The sequence below is a fragment of the Arachis hypogaea genome, chromosome 16 (assembly GCF_003086295.3).
Source record: "Arachis hypogaea cultivar Tifrunner chromosome 16, arahy.Tifrunner.gnm2.J5K5, whole genome shotgun sequence".
Taxonomy (NCBI): Eukaryota; Viridiplantae; Streptophyta; class Magnoliopsida; order Fabales; family Fabaceae; genus Arachis; species Arachis hypogaea.
The window spans coordinates 75530823-75555252 of NC_092051.1; the positions used below are offsets into that span (position 1 = coordinate 75530823).

Consider the following 24430-nt stretch of genomic DNA (forward strand, 5'->3'; position numbering starts at 1 on the left):
ACATCGTGTAAGGCTATGGCCTAGCACTCTCTTTTTGGATTTTTTTCTGTATTTCTTGGGAGAGTACTTGGAGGGATTTCAGTGACTCTTTTAGTCAGCTGGCCCACTTATGCCTCCAAATTCCTAATGGAGGACCTAGTTTCATTCATGAAACTCACAGTGGCCTTAGATAGATCAGAGACTATATTTGCTAAGCTAGATGGATTCTGCTCAGAATTCTCTGTCTGTTGCTGAGTGGATGATGGAAAAGGTTTGCTATTGCTAAACCTGTTTCTTCCACCATTATTAAAGCCTTGTTGAGGCTTTTGTTGATCCTTCCATGAGAAATTTGGATGATTTCTCCATGAGGGATTATAGGTGTTTCCATAGGATTCACCCATGTAATTCACCTCTGCTATTGCAAGGTTCTCAGGATCATAAGCTTCTTCTTCAGAAGAGGCCTCTTTAGTACTGTTGGATGATTCCTTCAATCCATTCAGACTCTGAGAGATCATATTGACTTATTAAGCCAATATTTTATTCTGAGCCAATATGGCATTCAGAGTATCAATTTCAAGAACTCCCTTCCTCTGAGGCGTCCCATTACTCACAGGATTCCTTTCAGGAGTGTACATGAACTGGTTATTTGTAACCATGTTAATAAGTTCTTGAGCTTCTGCAGGCGTTTTCTTTAGGTGACTGGATCCACCTGTAGAATAGTCCAATGACATCTTTGATAATTCAGACAGACCATCATAGAATATATCTAGGATGGTCCATTCTGAAAGCATGTCAGAAGGACACTTTTTGGTTAGTTCCTTGTTTCTCTCCCAAGTTTCATAGAGGGATTCACCTTCCTTTTGTCTGAAGGTTTGAACATCCACTCTAAGCTTGCTAAGCTTTTTAGGAGGAAAGAACTTGGCTAAGAAAGCCGTGACCAGCTTATCCCAAGAGTTCAGGCTATCTTTAGGTTGAGAGTCCAACCATACTCTAGCTCTGTCTCTTACAGCAAACGGGAAAAGCATAAGCCTGTGGACCTCGGGATCAACCCCATTGGTCTTAACAGTATCACAGATCTACAAGAATTCAGTTAAGAACAGAAAAGGATCTTTTGATGGAAGTCCATAAAACTTGCAGTTCTGTTGCATCAGAGAAACTAATTGAGGTTTCAGCTCAAAATTGTTTGCTCCAATGGCAGGGATTGAGATGCTTCTTCCATGTAAATTAGAATTTGGTACAGTAAAGTCACCAAGCATCTTCCTTGCATTGTTATTATTTTCGGCCATGCCTCCTTCTTTTCCGAAAATTTCTGTCAGATTTTCTCCAGAGAGTTGTGCTTTAGCTTCCCTTAGCTTCCTCTTCAGAGTCCTTTCAGGTTCAGGATCAGCCTCAACAAGAATGTTCTTATCCTTGTTCCTGCTCATATGAAAAAGAAGAAAACAGAAAAGAAAATATGGAATCCTCTATGTCACAGTATAGAGATTCCTTTATGTGAGTAGAAGAAGATATGAATAGAAAAAGGAGAATTCAAACATAAGGGTGAGGAGTAGGTTCGAATTCTTGGGTGAAAAAGGGATGTTAATAGATGAATAAATAATTAGAAAGAGATGAGGGAGAAGAGTTTTTGAAAATTAGATAAAATAAAATAAAAGTATTTTTGTTTTTAAATTAAAAATTAAAATAAAAAATTCGAAAATTAAGCAAGGAAAATTAAATCAAATTAAATTAAATTTAAAACAAATAGTTAATTAAAAAGGAAGCTTTAGAAAAAGGGGAAGGTGATTTTCGAAAATTAGAGAGAGAGAATCAGTTAGGTAGTTTTGAAAAAGATAAGAATCAAACAAAAAAATAAGATTCATTGAAAAAGATTTGAAACTTAATTTTTGAAAAGATAAGAAGTTAAAAAAGAAGTTAGAAAAGATTTTGAAATTGATTTTGAAAGATATGTGATTGAAACTTATTTTGAGAAAGATTTGAAAAAGAAATTTTAAAAAAAATTTGATTTTGAAAATTAAGGTTGATTACTTGACTAACAAGAAACAAAAAGACATGATTTTAAAATTTAAAGATTGGACCTTTCTTAATAGGCAAGTAACAAACTTAAAAATTTTTGAATCAATCACATTAATTGTTAGTATTAATTTCGAAAATATGAAATAAAAATAAGAAAAAGATTTTGAAAATAATTTTGAAAGTTTCGAAATTCATAAAAGAAAAATGAAAAAGATTTGATTTTTGAAAAATATTTGAAAAAGATAGAATTTTTAAATTGAAAATTTGATTTGACTCAGAAGAAACAACTAAATTTTAAAAATTTTTAAAAAAGTCAACTCAAATTTTAAAAAATTTATGAGTGAAAAAGGGAAAGATATTTTTTTTATTTTTGAATTTTTAATGATGAGAGAGAAAAACAATAAAAAGACTCAATGCATGAAAGTTTTGGATCAAAACAAATGATGCATGCAAGAACACTATGAATGTCAAGATGAACACCAAGAACACTTTGAAGATCAAGATGAACATCAAGACTTATTTTTGAAAATTTTTCAAGAGAAGAAAACATGCAGACACCAAACTTAGAAATTTTTAATTTTTTAGACATTGTGAATTAAAAAATGCATATGAAAAACAACAAAAGACACAAAATAAGAAAAATTAAAGATCAAACAAGAGGATTCATCAAGAACAACTTGAAGATCATGAAGAACACATGCATGAATTTTCGAAAAATGCAAGAAGGTGATAAACATGCAATTGACACCTGATGAGTATTTTGGTGGAAAAATGAATTTCTCCCAAAACACACAAATCTAACCAGCAAGTGTACCGGGTCGCATCAAGTAATAAAAACTCACGGGAGTGAGGTCGATCCCACAGGGATTGAAGGATTGAGCAATTTTAGCTTAGTGGTTAATTTAGTCAAGCGAATCAAGATTTGGTTGAGTGTTTTGTGATTTGCAGAAATTAAATTGCATGGAATTAAAGAGAACAGGAAATAAATTGCTGAATCTTAAAGAACAAGAAATTAAATGGCAGAAACTTAGAATGCAAGAAATGTAAATTGCGGAATCTTAAAGTGCAAGAAATGTAAATGACTTGAATTGTAAAGGGGATTGGGACTTGGATTTGCAGAAATTAAACAAGGAAAAGTAAATTTGCATCAAGCAGAGAAGTAGAAGAGGGTTTGGGTTAAATCGGATCTTGAAGCAGAAAAGTAAATGAACATGAAAACAGTAAACAGAGAATTAGAAATTGAAAGTTCAGATCTCAGGACCCAGAGACTAGAAAACCGAGTCTAGATCTCAATGCCTTCCTAGACCAACAAGAACAATTGCAAGGGAATTGTAAATTGCAAGGAAAGTAGATGAAGAGCAATTAACAGAAATTAAATTCAATCAAGCAGTAAATAAAGCAGAGAGATCCAAGGATGAGATTGAAACAGAATTTCTTCAATTCTCCAACCCAAGATCCAAGACAATTGTAATTGAAATTGAAAGCAATAAAACTAAGAGGAAGAGAGTGGAATTCTCCTTCCCCGAAACTAAGAAATTAAAGATCACTCAATATCCAAAGCTCTCCGAAAACTATTATGAAAATTCAAAGGGAAAGCTCTCCCCGAAGAACTTGAATTCTATCCTATTTATACACTTTCTTCAAATGATCTTCAAGCCTTGAGTTGGGCCTTTGCTCTTGGTGGAATTGGGTTGAAAGAGGCCTTGGTTGATTGCTCTTGGAGTTTGGAGAAGAACCAAAGTGAACCAAATGAACCGGGTTGGAGTTTTGCAAAAGTTGGAGTAAAAGTTGGAGCAAAAGTTAGGGTCTAACTTTTGGTCCAACTTTTCATATCAGCTCCCATATTTTGCTAATACCCACGTTGGTGCAAAAGTTAGGGGTCTAACTTTTGCTCCAACGTTGGCCTTCCTTGGTGCACTTATGGCACCAACGTTAGCCTAAAAGTTAGGGGCTAACGTTGGCGCAAACTTTTGCTCCTTCCCTTGTATTTTTCATGTGCCAACGTTAGCCCAAAAGTTAGGGGCTAACGTTGGCGCAAACTTTTGGTGGCCAGGGAGGTTTTTCTTATTCCAACGTTAGCCACCAAGTTAGGGGCTAACGTTGGCGCAAACTATTGGTGCCCAGGGTTGATTTTCATGTGCCAGCGTTAGCCCAAAAGTTAGGGGCTAACGTTGGTGCAAACTTTTGGTGCCCAGGGAGTGATTTTCAAGTTCCAACGTTAGCCCAAAAGTTAGGGGCTAACGTTGGGGCTAACTTTTCACCCAAAAGTTTGTGCAAAAGTTTGAGGCTAACTTTAGGTCCAGCTTTTTGCTTCCTGGTTCAAGTTCACTTATTCCATTGTCCTCTCTTTACTCCTAGCTATTCCTCCTTGCTTCAACCTTTCTCCAAGCTTTCTTCACCTATCATTAATCAACCAAACACATCAAAGCTATGCTTAAAATCATGAGATATTCATTCTTTCATAATATGTGACAATTATAGTATAAAACCTCATGAAATAGCATGAATTCATACATGGTTGATTAAATCAAAGGAAGCATGAAAATCTACCCAAATTAGCTTACTTGTAGCTCAAGAAAGTGCATAATTCAATTGAAAACTAAAGAAAAAGGCTAGTGAAACTAGGTTAAGATGACTTGTCATCACAACACAAAACTTAAAGCTTGCTTGTCCCCAAGCAAGAAAAGATTTATTGAGAAGAAAGAATGAAATGGAAGAGGCTGTTCATGCTAGCAGAGTATTATTGATAGTTCATGGGATTTTGTGTGGATATGTGAATACTCACTTCTTATTGACTCCTAGGCCTAGAAAGTCTCCTTCAAGCTTCAAGTAACATACTGCTATGACCTCTCATTATTCCTTTATCCTTGGCTATTACTTTGTTTATAAGCTTTATTTGAGTGTCATGTGTAGCAAGTTCATTTCCTTTTCTTTATACTTGACACATTATTCACTATAGACACTTGGCTCACATTCCTTCTTAGAACATTGATGCCCAGCACCTCTTTGGGCTACTAAGTGCCTTGTAGTTAGGTTGCTCTTGATAGTGGACTTTCAGCTGATGATCCCGGGTTAGTTAACCCAAGTCACCGAGTGTTGATGCAGTCCAAAGAACTTAGTAATCCAAGCAGATCCTAATACAAAGACACCACAGGCATATATTCTAAGGTTCAACCTATTGGTGTCCAGCTTTGTTTCTTTTTGTTTTTCTTTTGTTCTGTCATTTCTTTTTTTTTTCTTTCTTTTTGTTTTTCTTTCTAACCAAGGATTTTTATTCGATTGAGATTCATAGACAGTAGGCCACTCTATACTTAGAAGGAGATATCCTGGCTCTTTATTCACTAAAAGTGAGCTATTATACAATCACACACATACCACCACTTACTTTTATTCTACTTCTATCTAACAGAGACTATCTTACTTCACATTCAAACATTTCTTTTATTGAACTTAAAGATGCAGGGGACAAAACATACTTTTTGCTAAGTGAAAGTAAACACACAAGCACACACATAGACTAGCTTACTTATTTTAAAAGAAATTTGAATTTGTTTGAACTAAATGAACACTTTAACAAGACATCAATCAAAAGTATTTTTCAACAGCAAAGGTTAAGTATAGGTACAACCTATTGGTTTGCATTTCTTTTGTTCTTCTTTCTGTTGTGCCCCTTTTTGAGTTTTGATGCATAGTATCTTCAATTGGTGGTTAACTCCCAGATTTAATTCCTTGCTACTTTTTCTGATTCAACAGGTTAACTCTGGGCAAACTTTTGTGTCCTTGCTAAAGGTTATGAAATTGAGACTAAACAAAAATACTTAAGTTGTTGAATGATCTGTTTGATTGCTTGGAACTAGCAATGTGCAGGAAGTTAGAATGAAATTTTAAATGAAGTTTTGGTGGAACACCAAACTTAGCATCCTGCATTCTCCCTTAGATTGTTTTTGGTGTGCAACACCAAACTTAGCTCCTTGCAATACATAGCAGTTATCCAACACTCTTATTGAAAAAGTTATGAAAAGAAAACTACCTCAGGTTGGGTTGCCTCCCAACAAGCGCTCTTTTATTGTCACTAGCTTGACATCTTTCAATTCTTTTTAAGCGGGCTGTAGGTGTTGAACCTCTTTTTCCTTATCCCATTGTCCTCCCAAGTACAGCTTTGCTCTGTGACCATTTGCTGTGAATTGATTCTTTGTTGCCTCATCCAGCAGTTCAATATTCCCATAGGGAAAAATCTTTGTCACCAAGTATGGGCCAGTCCACTTAGACTTCAGTTTGCCAGGGAAAATTTTAAGCCTCGAATTATACAGGAGCACTTGCTGTCCTGGCTTGAATTCCTTCTTAGTGATCTTCTTGTCATGCCACTTCTTAGCTCTCTCCTTGTATATCTTAGCACTTTCATAAGCTTCTAGTCTAAATTCATCCAACTCATTTAGTTGTAACAACCTTTTTTCTCCTGCAGCTCGGGGATCAAGGTTGAGGAGTTTAGTGGCCCAAAAAGCTCTGTGTTCAAGCTCTACAGGGAGGTGGCAGGATTTGCCATACAATAGCTGAAAAGGTGACTTGCCAATAGGAGTTTTAAAAGCTGTCCTATATGCCCACAATGCATCCTCTAGCTTTCTAGCCCAATCTTTTCTTGTGATTCCCACTGTTTTCTCTAGGATCTTCTTTAATTCCCTATTTGCAAGTTCAGCTTGGCCGTTAGTCTGAGGATGGTAAGGTGTAGCTACTTTGTGAATTACTCCATATTTGTGGAGGAGTTTCTCCATCTGTTTGTTGCAAAAGTGACTACCATCATCACTAACAAGACCCTTGGGCACTCCATACCTAGTGAAAATGTGCTTTTTAAGGAATTGGAGGACAATCTGTGCATCACAGGTGGTTGTGGCTATGGCTTCCACCCACTTTGAGACATACTCCACTGCTACCAAGATGTATCTAAAAGAATAAGAAGGAGGAAAGGGCCCCATGAAATCAATTCCCCATAGATCGAACAATTCTAATTCTAATATAAAGTTTTGAGGCATCTCATTCCTTTTTGTTAATCCTCCTGCTTTCTGGCATTCATTACATTGGTGTACATATTCTCTGGCATCCTTGAAGATAGTTGGCCAATAGAAGCCACTCTGCAGTATTTTTGCGGCTGTTTTTTCTGGGCCAAAGTGTCCACCATAAGCTGAGCCATGACAATGCCACAAGATGTCCCTCACTTCACTTTCAGGAACACACCTTTTGATTACTCCATCAGAGCATCTCTTGAACAAGAAGGGTTCATCCCATGAAAATTTCCTTGCTTCATTGATCAACTTCTTCACTTGTTGCTTAGAGAACTCTTGCGGTATCTTCCTTCCCACTTTGTAATTTGCTATGTCAGCAAACCAAGGTGCTTGCTGGATCTGCAGAAGGTGCTCATCTGGGAAGCTTTCATTTATGGGCTGGGATGCTTTTTGACTTGTTTCATGTGGTAGCCTCGACAGATGATCAGCGACCTGATTTTCAGTGCCCTTCCTATCTCTTATCTCAATGTCAAATTCTTGTAGGAGCAGTATCCACCTGATGAGTCTTGGTTTAGCATCCTGTTTTGACATCAAATACTTAAGTGCAGCATGATCAGTATAAACCACAACTTTGGATCCTATCAGATATGATCTAAACTTATCAAATGCATAGACTACAGCTAGCAACTCTTTCTCTGTTGTGGTGTAATTTCTTTGGGCCTCATTCAACACTTTACTTGCATAATATATGACGTGATGCAAATTTCCCTCCTTTTGCCCAAGTACAGCACCAATTGCAAGGTCACTTGCATCACACAAGAGTTCAAAAGGTAATTCCCAATTTGGAGGTGTGATGATTGGTGCTGTTGTGAGTCTATTTTTTAAAGTTTCAAAGGCATGCTGGCAGTTTTCATCAAAAACAAAAGGGCTATCAAGTATTAACAGATTACTCAAAGGTTTGGCTATTTTCGAAAAGTCCTTGATAAACCTTCTGTAAAATCCGGCATGCCCCAAGAAACTTCTAACAGATTTCACATTAATTGGTGGAGGGAGCTTTTCTATGATCTCAACCTTTGCCTTATCAACCTCTATCCCTTTTCTTGAAACTTTATGGCCAAGAACAATCCCTTCGGGTACCATGAAATGGCATTTCTCCCAGTTTAAAACCAAATTAGTTTCTTGGCACCGTTTCAAGACAAGGGTTAAATGGTTTAAGCAAGCATTGAAATTATCACCAAAAACAGAGAAGTCATCCATGAAGACCTCTAGAAACTTTTCGACCATATCAGAGAAGATGGATAGCATACACCTTTGAAATGTGGCAGGGGTGTTGCAAAGCCCAAAGGGCATCCTTCGGTATGCAAAGACTCCAAATGGACACGTAAAGGCAGTCTTCTCTTGATCCTTGGGGTCCACCATGATTTGATTATACCCAGAATATCCATCCAAAAAGCAATAATATGCATGGCCGGCCAACCTTTCCAGCATCTGATCAATGAATGGGAGAGGGAAGTGGTCCTTTCTGGTCGCATCATTCAACCTTCTATAGTCTATGCACATCCTCCATCCAGTCACTGTTCTAGTAGGAATCAACTCATTCTTCTCATTAGTGATGACCGTCATTCCTCCTTTTTTTGGTACAACTTGAACCGGGCTCACCCATGGGCTGTCAGATATTGGGAAGATTATCCCTGCATTCCACAACTTCATTACTTCCTTTTGGACAACTTCCTTCATTGTGGGGTTTAGTCTTCTTTGAGGTTGAACCACTGGTTTGGAATTGTCTTCCAAGAGGATTTTATGCATACACACTGCAGGGCTGATACCTTTCAGGTCATCAATGGTCCATCCCAAAGCATCTTTGTGGGCTCTAAGTACATCAAGAAGTTCTCCCTCTTCCTTCTTTGTCAGGGATGAATTTATGATCACTGGGAAGCTTTCCGATGTGCCAAGGAAGGCATATTTGAGATGGGTTGGTAAAGGTTTCAGTTCTTGTTTTCGTACATCTTCCTTCTTGTCTTGTCTTTCATCTTGCTCAGTAGAGGTCTCAGCCACTTGTTCCTCTGTTGCCCCTTGATTTCCTTCTTGCTCTTGAAAGTTTTCTTCCAATATTTCTTCAAACAAACTGTCTATCATATCCACTCTTACGTAATCCTCTTGCTCAGGAATGTGTTGCATTGATTTGAACACATTTATGACCATTTGTTCATTATGGACCCTGAAGATCATTTCTCCTTTTTCTACATCAATGATGGCCCTTGCTGTGTGTAGAAATGGCCTTCCCAGAATGATTGAGTCGTTTCCTTCTTCTTCAGTATCCAAAATTACAAAATCTGCTGGGAAAATAAACTCCCCAACCTTCACCAACAGATTCTCCACAATTCCACTGGGTATCTTGATTGATCTGTCAGCCATGACTAGTGACATCCTGGTGGGTTTAAGCTCTTCTATGGCAAGTTTTCTCATCATTGAGAGAGGCATTAAATTGATGCTGGCACCCAGGTCACAGAGAGCCTTGTTGAGAATTATCTTGCCAATAGTGCATGAGACTACAAAGCTTCCCGGATCCTTAAGTTTTGGTGGAATACCCCGCTGAATCACAGCACTGCATTCCTCGGTGAGTAATACGGTTTCCTTCTCAAGCCAACTTCTTTTCTTGTTGATAAGATTCTTCAGAAACTTGGAATATAGAGGCATTTGCTCAAGTGCTTCAGCCAAGGGAATATTGATTTCCAGCTTCTTAAAAATCTCAAGGAACTTGTAAAAATGCTGGTCTTTAACCTCTTTGTTGAACCTCTGGGGATAAGGCAGTGGAGGTGTGATGCTTTTTCCTATTTGCTGCTGTCCCTAGGTTACTTCCTTTTAGCTATGTGGCTGGTTGCTTTTCTCCTTGGGTTTCTCAGTGTTTTTGTTTGGCATCACAACTTGCTCCTTAGCTCCATCTGCCTTTGTTTGCTTCTCATCCTCTGTTGGTTCTTTGATGCTCTCTGCTTGCTTCTGTGTAGTGTCATTGTTGCTTATCAATGTTCTCCCACTCCTTAATTGTATTGCCTTGCATTCCTCCTTGGGATTTGGGATTGTGTCACTGGGCAGTGAGTTTGAAGGTCTCTCAACAGATACTTGCTTGGAGAGTTGCCCAATCTGCCTCTCTAGGCTCTTTAATGATGCTTCATGGTTTTTGTTTGTTATTTCCTGGTGTTTCATCATTTTCTCTATCAAGGTCTCTAAGTTGGTGAGTCTTTGAGGTTCAGGTGGTGCTTGTGGTGGGTTGTGAGATGTGGGTTGTGGGTGGTAAACATTTTGGTTGGTGGAATGGTTGTTGGATTGGTACTGGTTGAGATTAGGGTAGTTGTTTTGAGGTTTTCTGTATGTGTTTTGGTTAGTCTGCTGCTAGTTGTAGTTTTGGTTGTTTCTTGGGTTGTTTTGGTTTGAGTTCCTCTGCCATGGTTGTTGGTTTTGGTTGTGAGTGTCTCCCCATCTGAGGTTGGGGTGATTTTTCCATGAGGGGTTGTAGGTATCACCATAGAATTCATTTGGACTTGAATGCATGTACTGGACTTGTTCCTGCTGTTGCTCCTCTTGGATTTCTTCATTTTGCCCCCCATGTGGCTGATGGTTGGCTGGTGTTAACTGCTGCAACTTGGAGGCCATCAATCTTCTTGGTCATTTGCTCAAATTATTGTTGAATTTCGTGCTGCATTAATTTGTTTTGAGCCAGGATTGAATCCACTCCTTCTAGCTCCATTACTCCTCTCCTTTGTGATGGTTGGCGGCCTCTTTGATGAGCAAAGAAATATTGGTTGTTGGCCACCATATCAATGAGTTCTTGAGCCTCCTCTGTAGTTTTCATGAGTTGCAAGGAACCTCCAGCTCAATGATCCAAAGCTTCCTGGGATTTCAGTGTTAAGCCTTCATAGAAGTTCTGCAGCTTCTCCCACTCATTAAACATGGCAGGGGGACATTTCCTAATTAGAGCCTTGTACCTCTCCCATGCCTCATAGATGGGTTCAGCCTCCATTTGTGTAAATGTTTGTACCTTAGCCTTCAACCTTATAATCCTCTGAGGTGGGTAAAACTTGGCAAGAAACTTGGTTACCAAATCATCCCAGTTGTTGATGCTGTCCCTTGGAAAAGATTCCAACCATTGAGTGGCCTTGTCCCTGAGAGAAAATGGGAATAGCATCAGCTTGTAACTGTCAGGAGGCACACCATTAGTTTTGACAGTGTTGCATATCCTCAAGAAAGTGGATAAGTGTTGGTGCGGGTCTTCAAGTGGTCCTCCACCAAAAGAGCAATTGTTCTGAACCAAAGTGATGAGTTGTGGCTTGAGTTCAAAAGTGTTAGCATTGACATTTGGAGCTAAGATGCTGCTTCCACAATGTCTAGGATTTGCAAAGGTGTAGGAGGCCAAAACTCTCCTCTGGGGTGGGTTGTCATTATTGTTGTCTGCTCCACCTGGTGGATTGGTTGAATGTTCCTCCATCTCTTGAAATTCCTCGTCTGATTCCTCTTCTCCAACAATATTTTTCCCTCTTTCAGCTCTTCTTAACCTCCTGAGAGTTCTTTCGTCTTGTTCATGAAAATTGGGTGTGGTTCTTCTTGTGCCTGACATACAAGCAGAGCATGAGAAATGCACAAAACCAGTGACACTTCAATCTACTGCTAGATTGAAGTGTTAGTTAGTTTAAGCAAAAAATCAAACAGTTAGTGGGTTAATCAAAATTAAAGAAAAAGTGCTTGATCTAGATTACCACCTCACTTAATCATTGTCAATCTAATCAATCCCCGGCAACGGCGCCAAAAACTTGATGAGTATTTTGGTGGAAAAATGAATTTCTCCCAAAACACACAAATCTAACCGGCAAGTGTACCGGATCGCATCAAGTAATAAAAACTCACGGGAGTGAGGTCGATCCCACAAGGATTGCAGGATTGAGCAATTTTAGCTTAGTGGTTAATTTAGTCAAGCGAATCAAGATTTGGTTGAGTGTTTTGTGATTTGCAGAAATTAAATTGCATGGAATTAAAGAGAACAGGAAATAAATTGCTAAATCTTAAAGAACAAGAAATTAAATGGCAGAAACTTAGAATGCAAGAAATGTAAATTGCGGAATCTTAAAGTGCAAGAAATGTAAATGACTTGAATTGTAAAGGGGATTGGGACTTGGATTTGCAGAAATTAAACAAGGAAAAGTAAATTTGCATCAAGCAGAGAAGTAGAAGAGGGTTTGGGTTAAATCGGATCTTGAAGCAGAAAAGTAAATGAACATGAAAACAGTAAACAGAGAATTAGAAATTGAAAGTTCAGATCTCAGGACCCAGAGACTAGAAAACCGAGTCTAGATCTCAATGCCTTCCTAGATCCAACAAGAACAATTGCAAGGGAATTGTAAATTGCAAGGAAAGTAGATGAAGAGCAATTAACAGAAATTAAATTCAATCAAGCAGTAAATAAAGCAGAGAGATCCAAGGATGAGATTGAAACAGAATTTCTTCAATTCTCCAACCCAAGATCCAAGACAATTGTAATTGAAATTGAAAGCAATAAAACTAAGAGGAAGAGAGTGGAATTCTCCTTCCCCGAAACTAAGAAATTAAAGATCACTCAATATCCAAAGCTCTCCGAAAACTATTATGAAAATTCAAAAGGAAAGCTCTCCCCGAAGAACTTGAATTCTATCCTATTTATACACTTTCTTCAAATGATCTTCAAGCCTTGAGTTGGGCCTTTGCTCTTGGTGGAATTGGGTTGAAAGAGGCCTTGGTTGATTGCTCTTGGAGTTTGGAGAAGAACCAAAGTGAACCAAATGAACCGGGTTGGAGTTTTGCAAAAGTTGGAGTAAAAGTTGGAGCAAAAGTTAGGGTCTAACTTTTGGTCCAACTTTTCATATCAGCAACCATATTTTGCTAATACCCACGTTGGTGCAAAAGTTAGGGGTCTAACTTTTGCTCCAACGTTGGCCTTCCTTGGTGCACTTATGGCGCCAACGTTAGCCCAAAAGTTAGGGGCTAACGTTGGCGCAAACTTTTGCTCCTTCCCTTGTATTTTTCATGTGCCAACGTTAGCCCAAAAGTTAGGGGCTAACGTTGGCGCAAACTTTTGGTGGCCAGGGAGGTTTTTCTTATTCCAACGTTAGCCACCAAGTTAGGGGCTAACGTTGGCGCAAACTTTTGGTGCCCAGGGTTGATTTTCATGTGCCAACGTTAGCCCAAAAGTTAAGGGCTAACGTTGGCGCAAACTTTTGGTACCCAGGGAGTGATTTTCAAGTTCCAACGTTAGCCCAAAAGTTAGGGGCTAACGTTGGGGCTAACTTTTCACCCAAAAGTTTGTGCAAAAGTTTGAGGCTAACTTTAGGTCCAGCTTTTTGCTTCCTGGTTCAAGTTCACTTATTCCATTGTCCTCTCTTTACTCCTAGCTATTCCTCCTAGCTTCAACCTTTCTCCAAGCTTTCTTCACCTATCATTAATCAACCAAACACATCAAAGCTATGCTTAAAATCATGAGATATTCATTCTTTCATAATATGTGACAATTATAGTATAAAACCTCATGAAATAGCATGAATTCATACATGGTTGATTAAATCAAAGGAAGCATGAAAATCTACCCAAATTAGCTTACTTGTAGCTCAAGAAAGTGCATAATTCAATTGAAAACTAAAGAAAAAGGCTAGTGAAACTAGGCTAAGATGACTTGTCATCAACACCAAACTTAAAAACTGACTCTAGACTCAAACAAGAAACACAAAATATTTTTGGTTTTTATGATTTTATAAATTTTTTTTTTGGATTTTTGATTTTTCGAAAATTAATTGGGAAAAACGAAAAAGAAGTAAATATTTTTTTTTGTATTTTTCGAAAATAAGAAATAAAAAGCTTAAAATTAAAATAAAATTACCTAATCTGAGCAACAAGATGAACCGTCAGTTGTCCAAACTCGAACAATCCGCAGCAACGGCGCCAAAAACTTGGTGCGCGGAAATCGTGACGGTTCATTCCTTGGTAACGGCGCTGAAAACTTAATACGCACATTCATAATCTTAGTTCTTTGTCACAACTTTGCACAACTAACCAGCAAGTGCACTGGGTCGTCCAAGTAATAAACCTTACGTGAGTAAGGGTCGATCCCACGGAATTTGTCGGCTTGAAGCAAGCTATGGTCACCTTGTAAATCTCAGTCAGGCGGATTCAATTGATTATGCAGATTTAGTAATTAAAAGATAAATAAAATATAAAATAAAGATAGTGATACTTATGTAATTCATTGGTGAGAATTTCAGATAAGCATATAGAGATGCGTTCGTTCCTCCTGAACCTCTGCTTTCCTATTGTCTTCATCCAATCATTCATACTCCTTTCTATGGCAAGCTGTATGTTAGGCATCACCGTTGTCAATGGCTACATCCTGTCCTCTCAGTAAAAATGGTCTAATGCGCTGTCACTGCATGGCTAATCATCTGTCGGTTCTCGATCATACTGGAATAGGATCCATTGATCCTTTTGCGTCTGTCACTACTCTCAGCACTTGCGAGTTTGAAGCTCGTCGCAGCCATCCCTTCCCAGATCCTACTCGGAATACCACAGACAAGGTTTAGACTTTTTGGATCTCAAGAATGGCCGTCCATGGATTCTAACTTATACCACGAAGATTCTGATTAAGGAATCCCAGAGATACTCAATCAATCTAAGGTAGAACGGAAGTGGTTGTCAGGCACGCATTCATAGGTTGGGAATGATGATGACTGTCACGATCATCACACTCATATTGAGGTGGGAATGAATATCTTAGAATCGGAATAAGCTTTAATTGAATAGAAAAACGATGGTACTTTGTATTAATTCATGAGGAACAGCAGAGCTCCACACCTTAACCTATGGTGTGTAGAATCTCTACCGTTGAAAATACATAAGAACAAGGTCCAGGCATGGCCGAATGGCCAGCCTCCCAAGGAGGGTTCAATCATCAAAACATGATCAAAAGATGATCCAAAGATGTAAATATAATAGTAAAAATTCCTATTTATGCTAAACTAGTTACTAGGGTTTACAAAGATAAGTAAATGATGCAGAAATCCACTTCTGGGGCCCACTTGGTGTGTGCTTGGGCTGAGCATTGAGCTTTACACGTGTAGAGGCTTCTCTTGGAGTTGAACGCTAGCTTGTAACCTGTTTCTGGCGTTTAACTCCACTTTGCAACCTGTTTCTGGCGTTTAACTCCAAAATGCAGCATGGAACTGACGTTGAATGCCAATTTGCATCATCTAAACTCGGGCAAAGTATATACTATTATATATTGCTGAAAAGTCCTGAATGTCTACTTTCCAACGCAACTAAGAGCGCGCCATTTGGAGTTTTGTAGCTCCAGAAAATCCACTTTGAGTGCAGGGAGGTCAGAATCCAACAGCATCTGCAGTCCTTCTTCAACCTCTGAATCTGATTTTTGCTCAAGTCCCTCAATTTCAACCAGAAAATACCTGAAATCACAGAAAAACATACAAACTCGTAGTAAAGTCCAGAAATGTGATTTTTATTTAAAAATTAATAAAAATATACTAAAAACTAACTAAATCATACTAAAAACTATGTAAAAACAATGCCAAAAACCGTATAAATTATCCGCTCATCACTAATCTCTCTAAGCATGAATAATTGCCCAATTCCTTGATTTAAGTTCTCATGGGAAAAGATGAAGTATGGTCACTGATTATACCACACATATTCATAGATCAAAGTGTTGGTAGGATTACATGTCACAATATCCATCCAAACCCCAATCTAATCCAATGTGAGAAAGCTATTCTAGCATGATCTCCTCATTCCTCTTCCAAGGTTCAAAGAAGATCCAATTATGGATAGCTTCTTTCCCAAGACAACTATCCAATTGGATGAAGAACGAAAGCTTTCTAGTAAAATCAAGAGAAAAAAAGAAGAAGAAGAATGAAAACTAATATTGATCCATTGAATTACACAGAGCTCCCTAACCCAATGAAAGGGATTTAGTTGTTCATAGCTCTCAAAATGGAAAATGGAATTGAAAGATACATTGCAGAATTGAAAGAATTGCAGAAAATTAAAATGAGCAGTCTCAATATCTCTCTGCCAGCTAAAAAGATTTTAACTAACTTAAATTCTAAGATATTTATACACTTTATTCTGTTGATCTTCAATCTCTCAATTGGGATTTTGGCCTTGAGTGAATTGGGTTGAAGTTGCTCCAATTGGTTTCCCTTGCTGTTGAAAACAGATCTGTTGGAATTGCAAAGTTCAGATGCTCACGTTGGAGTCCACGTTTGAGGGCCAACGTTGAATTCAAACGCCTCTTTGAAAATTTAGTTCTGCTTGCTGTCATTGGCATTTGACTCAATGTTGGAGTGCCAACATTTTTCTACCAACGTGTACACGTGCCTTGCGCGTTTGTGCCCTTGGGATCAGAATATGCATCCATGCGTGCGCGTACGCTACACGTGCGCGTTGATGTAAAAATCCCAATTTCCAGTTTTAAAAGCTTTCAGAAGAACATTGGCCTCAGCGTTGGACTGGAAACGTTCCCTCCAACGTTGGCCTATCCACGCATGCGCGTGATGTACGCGTGCGCGTGGATTCTCAAAAGTTAAGCTCGTGCGTACATGCTATAGACACGTGCGCGTCGTTGTGCTTTTTCAAATTCAGGATTTTGAGATCAAGACCGCGCACATTGGCCACCAACATTTGAGGCAGCATTGTTGGTCCAACATTACCCATCCACGCGTATGCGTCACCTATGCGTCCGCGTGGATTGTCAGAATTTCCAATCCACGTGTGCGCGTATAGCACGCGTGTGCGTCGCTACAAATTTTTCAAATCTCCAGAAAGCACATTTTATCACAACGTTGGGGGTAACCTTGGCTTTCCAATGTTCCCTTCAACGTGGGCACCAGCAAATTATGAAGAATCTTGCTCTGCTTCCTTCTCAACTTGGCCACCAACGTTGCTTCTTGTTCATCATTTCCATGCTCCTTCTTCAACTACCTCCCATGCTTTCCTTCACCTGTCATCAACTAATACATGCATCAAATCCTTGCTAAAGTCATGAGAATTCTCATCATTCTTAGTACACAAGTGATGAGCGGATAATTTATACGCTTTTTGGCAGTGTTTTTACATAGTTTTTAGTATGATTTGATTAGTTTTTAGTATATTTTATTATTTTTTAAATAAAAATCACATTTTTGGACTTTACTATGAGTTTGTGTGTTTTTCTGTGATTTCAGGTAATTTCTGGCTGAAATTGAGGGACCTGAGCAAAATCTGATTCAGAGGCTGAAAAAGGACTGCAGATGCTGTTGGATTCTGACCTCCCTGCACTCGAAATGGATTTTCTGGAGCTACAGTAGTCCAAATGGCACACTCTCAATTGTGTTGGAAATTATACATCTAGGGCTTTCCAGCAATATATAATAGTTTATACTTTGCCCGAGTTTAGACGACGCAAACTGGCATTCAACGCCAGTTCTCTGCCCTATTCTGGCGTTAAACGCCAGAAACAGGTTACAAGTTCGAGTTAAACGCCCAAAACAGGTTACAACCTGTCGTTTAACTCCAAAAACAGCCTAGGCACGTGTAAAGCTCAAGTCTCAGACCCAGCACACACCAAGTGGGCCCCGGAAGTGGATTTCTGCACTATCTATCGTAGTTTACTCATTTTCTGTAAACCTAGGTTACTAGTTTAGTATTAAAACAACTTTTAGAGATTTATTTTGTACCTCATGACATTCTCACTTTTTACATTATATCTCTACGGCATGAGTCTCTAAACTCCATGATTAGGGGTGAGGAGCTCTACTGTGTCTCGATGAATTAATGCAATCATTTCTGTTTTCCATTCAAACACGCTTGTTTTTATCTAAGATATTTATTCGCACTCCAATATGATGAATGTGATAATCCGTGACACTCATCACCATTCTCAACCTATGAACGCGTGCTTGACAACCACCTCCGTTCTACATTAGATTGCGTGTGTATCTCTTGGCTTCCTGGTTCATGATCAGAGTGTTCGTGGTATAGGCTAGAATTATTGGCGGCCATTCCTGAGATCCGGAAAGTCTAAACCTTGTCTGTGGTATTCCGAGTAGGATCTGGGAAGGGATGACTGTGACGAGCTTCAAACTCAAGAGTGTTGGGCGTAGTGACAGACGTAAAAGAATCAACGGATTTTATTCCAACATGAGTGAGAACCAACAGATGATTAGCCGTGCGGTGACAGCACATTTGGACCATTTTCACTGAGAGGATAAATGGTATCCATTGTCAATGGTGATCCACCAATATACAGCTTGCCATGGAAGGAGACCTGCGTGCGTGAGGAAGAAGACAGTAGGAAAGCAGAGATTCAGAAGGCAGAGCATCTCTAAAACCTGAATCTGTTCTCCATTACTGCATACAAGTACTATTTAATTTATGCTTTTTACTCTTCATAAATATAATTACTCTTATTATTGATCCCCTGACTAAGAATTACAAAATAACCATAGCATGCTTCAAGCCGACAATCTCCGTGGGATCGACCCTTACTCACGTAAGGTATTACTTGGACAACCCAGTGCACTTGCTGGTTAGTTGTGCGGAATTGCAAAAGTGTGATTGTGATTTCGTGCACCAAGTTTTTGGTGCCGTTGCCGGGGATTGTTTGAGTTTGAACAACTGACGGTTCATCTTGTTGCTTAGATTAGGAAAATTTTGTCTTTTGGGTCAGAGTCTTTTATTTTCTTTTCAAAAATTTTCCAAAAATTTATTATTTTTCTTTATTAATCTTTAGAGTTTTCTGTTTGAGTCTACTTGCATGTTTTAAGTTTGGTGTCCTTTGTATTTTTGTTATTCAAAAAAAAAAATAGTTTTTCTCTGTTTAACCCTTGCATTTGTTGAATGTGTCTATGTTCTTGTGAATAGTTGCTCCTTTGAGTCTTTCTTTCTAAAATCTTTTAAAAAATAATTTTTCTTTGATTAAATATTTTGTCAAGTTTTAAGTTTGGTGTTTCCTTGTTAGTTTTTATTTAATTTTCGAAAATTTATTTTTGGTTTTCTAAAAATTTTAAGTTTGGTGTTCTTTTTTATGTTCTTGAGTCCTTTGAGTCTTTGAATTTTTTTTCTTCGTGTTCTTGTGAATCTTCAAGGTGTTCTTGAGTCTTGCTTGTGTTTTGATCTTAAAATTTTTATGTTTGGTGTTCCTTGGTGTTTTTCCTCCAAATTTTCGAAAATAAGGAGCATTAGATCTAAAAATTTTAAGTTTTGTGTCATTTTATTATTTTTCTCTTACCTCATTAAATTCAAAAAAATATCTTTTCTCTTTATTTTAAGTAATTTTCGAAATTTACATAAGAATTTCAGATTTTTATTTTAAAATTTCTACTCTATCTTATCTTAGTTTTAAAAAATTTCGAAATTCAAATCTTTTTCAAAAAAAAAAATCATATCTTTTTTAAAACTTATCTTATCTTATTTCAAATTTCAAATTTCAACTTCCAAAATTCAAATTTCAAAACTTTTTAATTTAAATTCCTTATCTTCTCTTACCTAGCTTATCTTATCTTTTCTAATCTCAAATCTTAAAATCAAATCTTTTTCATATCTTTTCTTTTTTTTTATTTGTTTTTATTTTCTTACAAGTATCTTTAATTTTAAGACATATCTTTTTCAAAATTCCTAACCAATTTCTCTCTCTTTATTTTTTTCGAAAATCCTCACCCACATCTTTTTCGAATCTTTTTAATTAATTAATTTAGTTTTCAATTTTCTTTAATTTCTTTTTCTTCAAATTTTCAAAATTATAGTCAATTTTTCATTTATTTTATTTGATTTTATTTTATTTTAATTTCGGTTTTCAAAAAAAAATATATTTTATTTGCAATCCGCATCAGCCCCCTTTCTCTATCATGGACCTAAGTGGAAATGAACAGTCCAGAAGGACTCTGGGGTCATATACTAACCCCATTTCTGCTGCATATGGGAGTAGCATCTGTATACCTTCTGTTCCGGGGGTTACCTGAAACTGGAGGTCGATCTCGGATGAGATCTTCTGTACTGGTCGGAGATGGCGTGTTCGGCTGGCTGGTGGTGGCCGGAGCTGTTGTGTCCGACTTGTTGGACTTGCTGCACTGCTGATCCTTGGCCACCGGAGGGTGGGGGGTACCTGCAAGAGACTCCGATGCTTAAGTTAGCACGGGTATTAAGCAGGTTTTTAGTAGAATCAGAGTTTGAGTTATACCTGGGTGCTCCAGTGTATTTATAGTAGTTGTAGAGTGACCTTTTTAGATAATATAAGTTAGTTATCTTATCTTATCTTATCTTTTGGCGAGGTCAACTTATCTTCAATGGAACCGCCCTTATCTCTGTAGGCTTGGACTACCTTTGGATCTGGGTCGTATTCCTTGAGTTGGGCCCATTTTTCGGGCTTTCCTGTCGATTTGGCCGAGCTCTTTTGGGAAGAGGTCGGATAGTCTGACCTGAAGAGGTCGGCCGCTTTGTCGTCGATCATCCCGGGTCGGATAGCTCGACCCAGGGTATGAACAGTGCCCCTGCTCGAGCTCGGTCTTTCTTTTGGAGGTCGAGTCTTGGTTTTAGGACTTCGATCCTTCTCGGTGGAAGCCGAACTCGAGCATTTTGTCGACTTCCTCTTTTGTAGAACCTTTTTGAATGTAGAACGTTTTCCTCTAAAAGCGCACACTTTTGTATTAGCGCCTTGTTATGGGGAACGTGCGAGGGTTTAATGCCCCAATTAATTTGGCATTAATTTTATCGTTTCCCTTAACTTCTTTATTTTTGAACTTTACACTCAGGAAACGGTTTCTCTTCTTCACTCTTTCTTCGTAACTTCTCCCTTTGCTCTCTCGCTTTCTGTTTCTGGCTTTGAGTCCATAGCTCCTTCCTACGACACTTGCCTTGTTGCTGTTTCGTGGAAGAGGAGTGATTCTGGATTTCGCCTTCCGTTCTTCTGCTTTCTTTTGCAGCTTTTCTCCCATTTTCCGGGTTTGGTTCTTCTTCCTTCCTTCCTTTACGCCATTTATTTTGAGAAAGTTTTGATTTTAACTGGAGAAAGGTTGGATCTTTCTGCCTTTGCTTATGCCTGATCGTGGTGTGTTCTGTAGTTTCTTTGCCTCTTTGCATGATTTTTCGCTTTTCCTATTGCTTGCTGTTTTTAGGGCTTCTGCCTCTTATTAGTGCTTTTGGTTTCGAAGCTTTGAGTGATAATTTTGTTTGATCCTAAAAAGGAAGTATCTTTGACGTTTTCTATTTGTCGTGCTTCGATGTTTGGGGATGCATGCTTGTTTTTTACTGATAGACTGTAGGAAGATAGTGGTTTTGATGACTTTCTGTGCTTTTTGAGTTTTGTCTTTCTCCAAGGAAATTTTTCACTGTTTGAGGTCTTCTATTATTGTTTGAGAGATTCTAGAATGTAAGCGGTAGTTTTTTCCTGAAATGGTGCTTTGTTACTGCCTCCAAAGGATGCCCCAGGACCTTGGTTTGAGTCTTGGGGTTTTCCTTTCCTTTCTGTTCTTCTGTATCATATTAGTCGAGTTGTTTCACCCTTTGTCCGAGATGCTTTTTAGTAATCCATTCTTCTTTTCTTGTTGTAGGATTAGTTGGTCTCATGTCTTCTCGCAATAACGTTGTAGAGATGTCTTCCCAGGTTCCTGAGGGCATGGCCGATTGGGTAGACTCAATGGTTCCTATGTGTGTCTCTTTGGTTGATTCTGAGTTTTGTGCGCAGCTTAGGCAGTTTCATAGGATCTGTAGTAGTGCAGATGATGAAAAGAATTATAAACTTGTCCCTCCCTCTTCTGAAGAGAGAGTTTGTTTCTCTACTCGGGTTGTTAGAGATCGCCCTTATTTCTATGCTTATGACTTCTTCTTTGGTCAGCTGGGTATCATCCTCCCTTTTACTGAATTTGAGACCAACCTGTTATGGTCCTGTAATGTTGCTCCCTATCAACTTCACCCTAATTCATGAGGTTTCATGAAAATTTTTCAATTGTTGTGTGATGGTTTTGGTATTCCTGCCTCGCAATCTCTCTTCTTCTATCTATTTGTTTTGACGAAGCCTGGAGTAGTAAAAAAGAAGGTAGCTTGGGTCTCCTTTCGATCTTCCCAGGGGAAGAAGGTCTTCTCCATGTTTGACAAATCATTTCGTGATTTTAAAAATTACTTTTTCAAGGTCCGAGCTGTTGAATGAGCTCGGCCCTTTTTTCTGGATGAAAATGATGAGCCCGCCTTTCCCTTGGAATGGCAAAAAGATGTAAGAGTGTCCAGATACACGTGGGAGATGTTGGATGAAACTGAGTGAGCTTTTGTGACCGTCTTGGAAGAACATTGGGGTCAACCTCCCCATCTTGATACAAAGAAATTTTTAACCAATCCTTCTCTTCTTCAAACCGAGCTGGGTATTTTGCGTTCCTGATTTTCCCTTTATTATTTGTTTATATTGCTTGTAAATGCCTTTCCGACTTGTAGCTTAATTTCTTACTGTTGTGTTTTATTTGCAGAGGCAATGAAGAATAATGAATCCATGAAGGCTTTTAAAAGAGCACAGAAGGCGACTGCTGCTAAAAACAGCTCGGCTAAGGCGGCCAGGGAGGGATCTTCCCAAGTGCGTGTGAAGCCGTCCATGCCGAGTTCTCTTGGGGCGAGGAAGGTGATCCCCACTCCCCGAGTTCGTCTGGCTGACCCTCCACCAACTTCTGCCGCTCCTTCTGGCGCTCCTCCCAATAAGAAATAAAAAACGGTTGAGCCTTTCAACTTTGATGCTCCCGACTTCAATGCGATCGAATTCGTGGATCAGCAAATAGGTCCCTACGGTGCTCTTCCTATGGACGATGTGTCTATCCTTCGCCATCTAGAATTTATGGCCCGAAACAGTGTAAAAATGGCGTATGTGGGGGCTGCTTTGTACCGAACTGCTCAGAATATTCCTCTCCATGCCACCAAAGAGTTTATGGAGGAGGCGAAGCAGGAGCTCGACCAGATAAAGGGCCTTAAAGAGGAGCTTGAGGTAAAGGTTGCCAAGTTGGAGAAGGATTTGGAGAACGAGAAGGCGAATTCTCTTGCTTTGGCAGCTTCTGTGCGGCTGGCCGAGGACACGGCACTGATGCATAAGGATAGCTACGTTACGTCTTATCGGGAGGTGATGCGTCTGAGGGGGGAGCTGGAGAGTGCCCGGGAAGATTACTGCGAGCTTTAGGGTCATCTCGTTGGCAGTGTGACTGCTGCTTACGAGAACCTGAAGGAACAAGTTTGGGTTATTGCTCCCGAGGCCGACCTTACCCTCTTCAGCCTGGATAACGTTGTCAGGGATGGCAAGATTATCCCTGATGACGAGGATGATGATGTTGAACCTCCCCCTGTGTCCTCTGCCAAAGTGTCGACTTCTTCAGCTCCTCCGGTTGTAGCCGATCCGGATTGCCAAATTCTGAACCGAGAGGATGGAACTGTGGATGCTGTGCCTATTCAGACTCGCCCTCCTTCTCCCCCTAATGATGCTGCCAAGAAGGCTCCCGATGTTTGCTGATTTCTCTCTGAACATTTGTGTAGCTAGCCCAGCTTGTGGGCTTTTAAACTCTTTATTGTTTAGTTAACTGCTGACACTTTCTAGTCGCTTGCCTAGCAACTTTTATTTTGAAAAACAAAGGTAGCTTTCTAGCTTTTTGAGGTAGATTTTGGTGGCCTCTGAAGCTTTCTAACTTTTGTAGATTATATCACGCTTTTTTGCATTTAACTTGCGGCTCAGCCTCTTTGGATTGCTTTGTACTTTTTGTTTGTAGCTTGGATCCTTTGAGGTTGTGGCTGTGTGGGTCCAACTTGTTTTTCGGTTTTCTCGCTTTTGCTTGTATCATTAGCACATTCATAACCGATTTCTTTACGTTAGTCCTCTTTCCAGTTATTTTTGTAGTCCTCTTTTTTGAATCTTTGCCAGATCTCTTTTTAAGGACTACTTTTATAACTTGGTTTTTGTAGGAGGCCGACTTCTTTACGTCGTTCTCTTCTAAGTTATTTTTGTAATCCTCTTTCTTGGACCTTTGTCAGGTCTCTTTCAGGGATTACTTTTATAACTTGTTTTGTAGGAGGCCGACTTCTTTACGTCGTCCTCTTCTAAGTTATTTTTGTAATCCTCTTTCTTGGACCTTTGTCAGGTCTCTTTCAAGGATTACTTTTATAACTTGTTTTGTAGGAGGCCGACTTCTTTACGTCGTCCTCTTCTAAGTTATTTTTGTAATCTTCATTCTTGGACCTTTGTCAGGTCTCTTTCAGGGATTACTTTTATAACTTGTTTTGTAGGAGGCCGACTTCTTTACGTCGTCCTCTTCTAAGTTATTTTTGTAATCCTCTTTCTTGGATCTTTATCAGATCTCTTTCAGGGATTACTTCTATAACTTTTTCATTTTGGGCTGACTTTGTTATGTCGGGCCCTT

General features: G+C 38.9%; 1 non-coding gene across 1 annotated transcript; it reads left to right on the forward strand.

Annotated features, from left to right (window-relative positions):
* The first annotated feature begins 764 nt into the window (after window positions 1–764).
* LOC112761604 (small nucleolar RNA R71) lies at window positions 765–872 on the forward strand. Its single transcript, XR_003181992.1, has one exon. It is a non-coding gene; the product is annotated as a small nucleolar RNA R71 (small nucleolar RNA).
* Window positions 873–24430: the final 23558 nt, after the last annotated feature.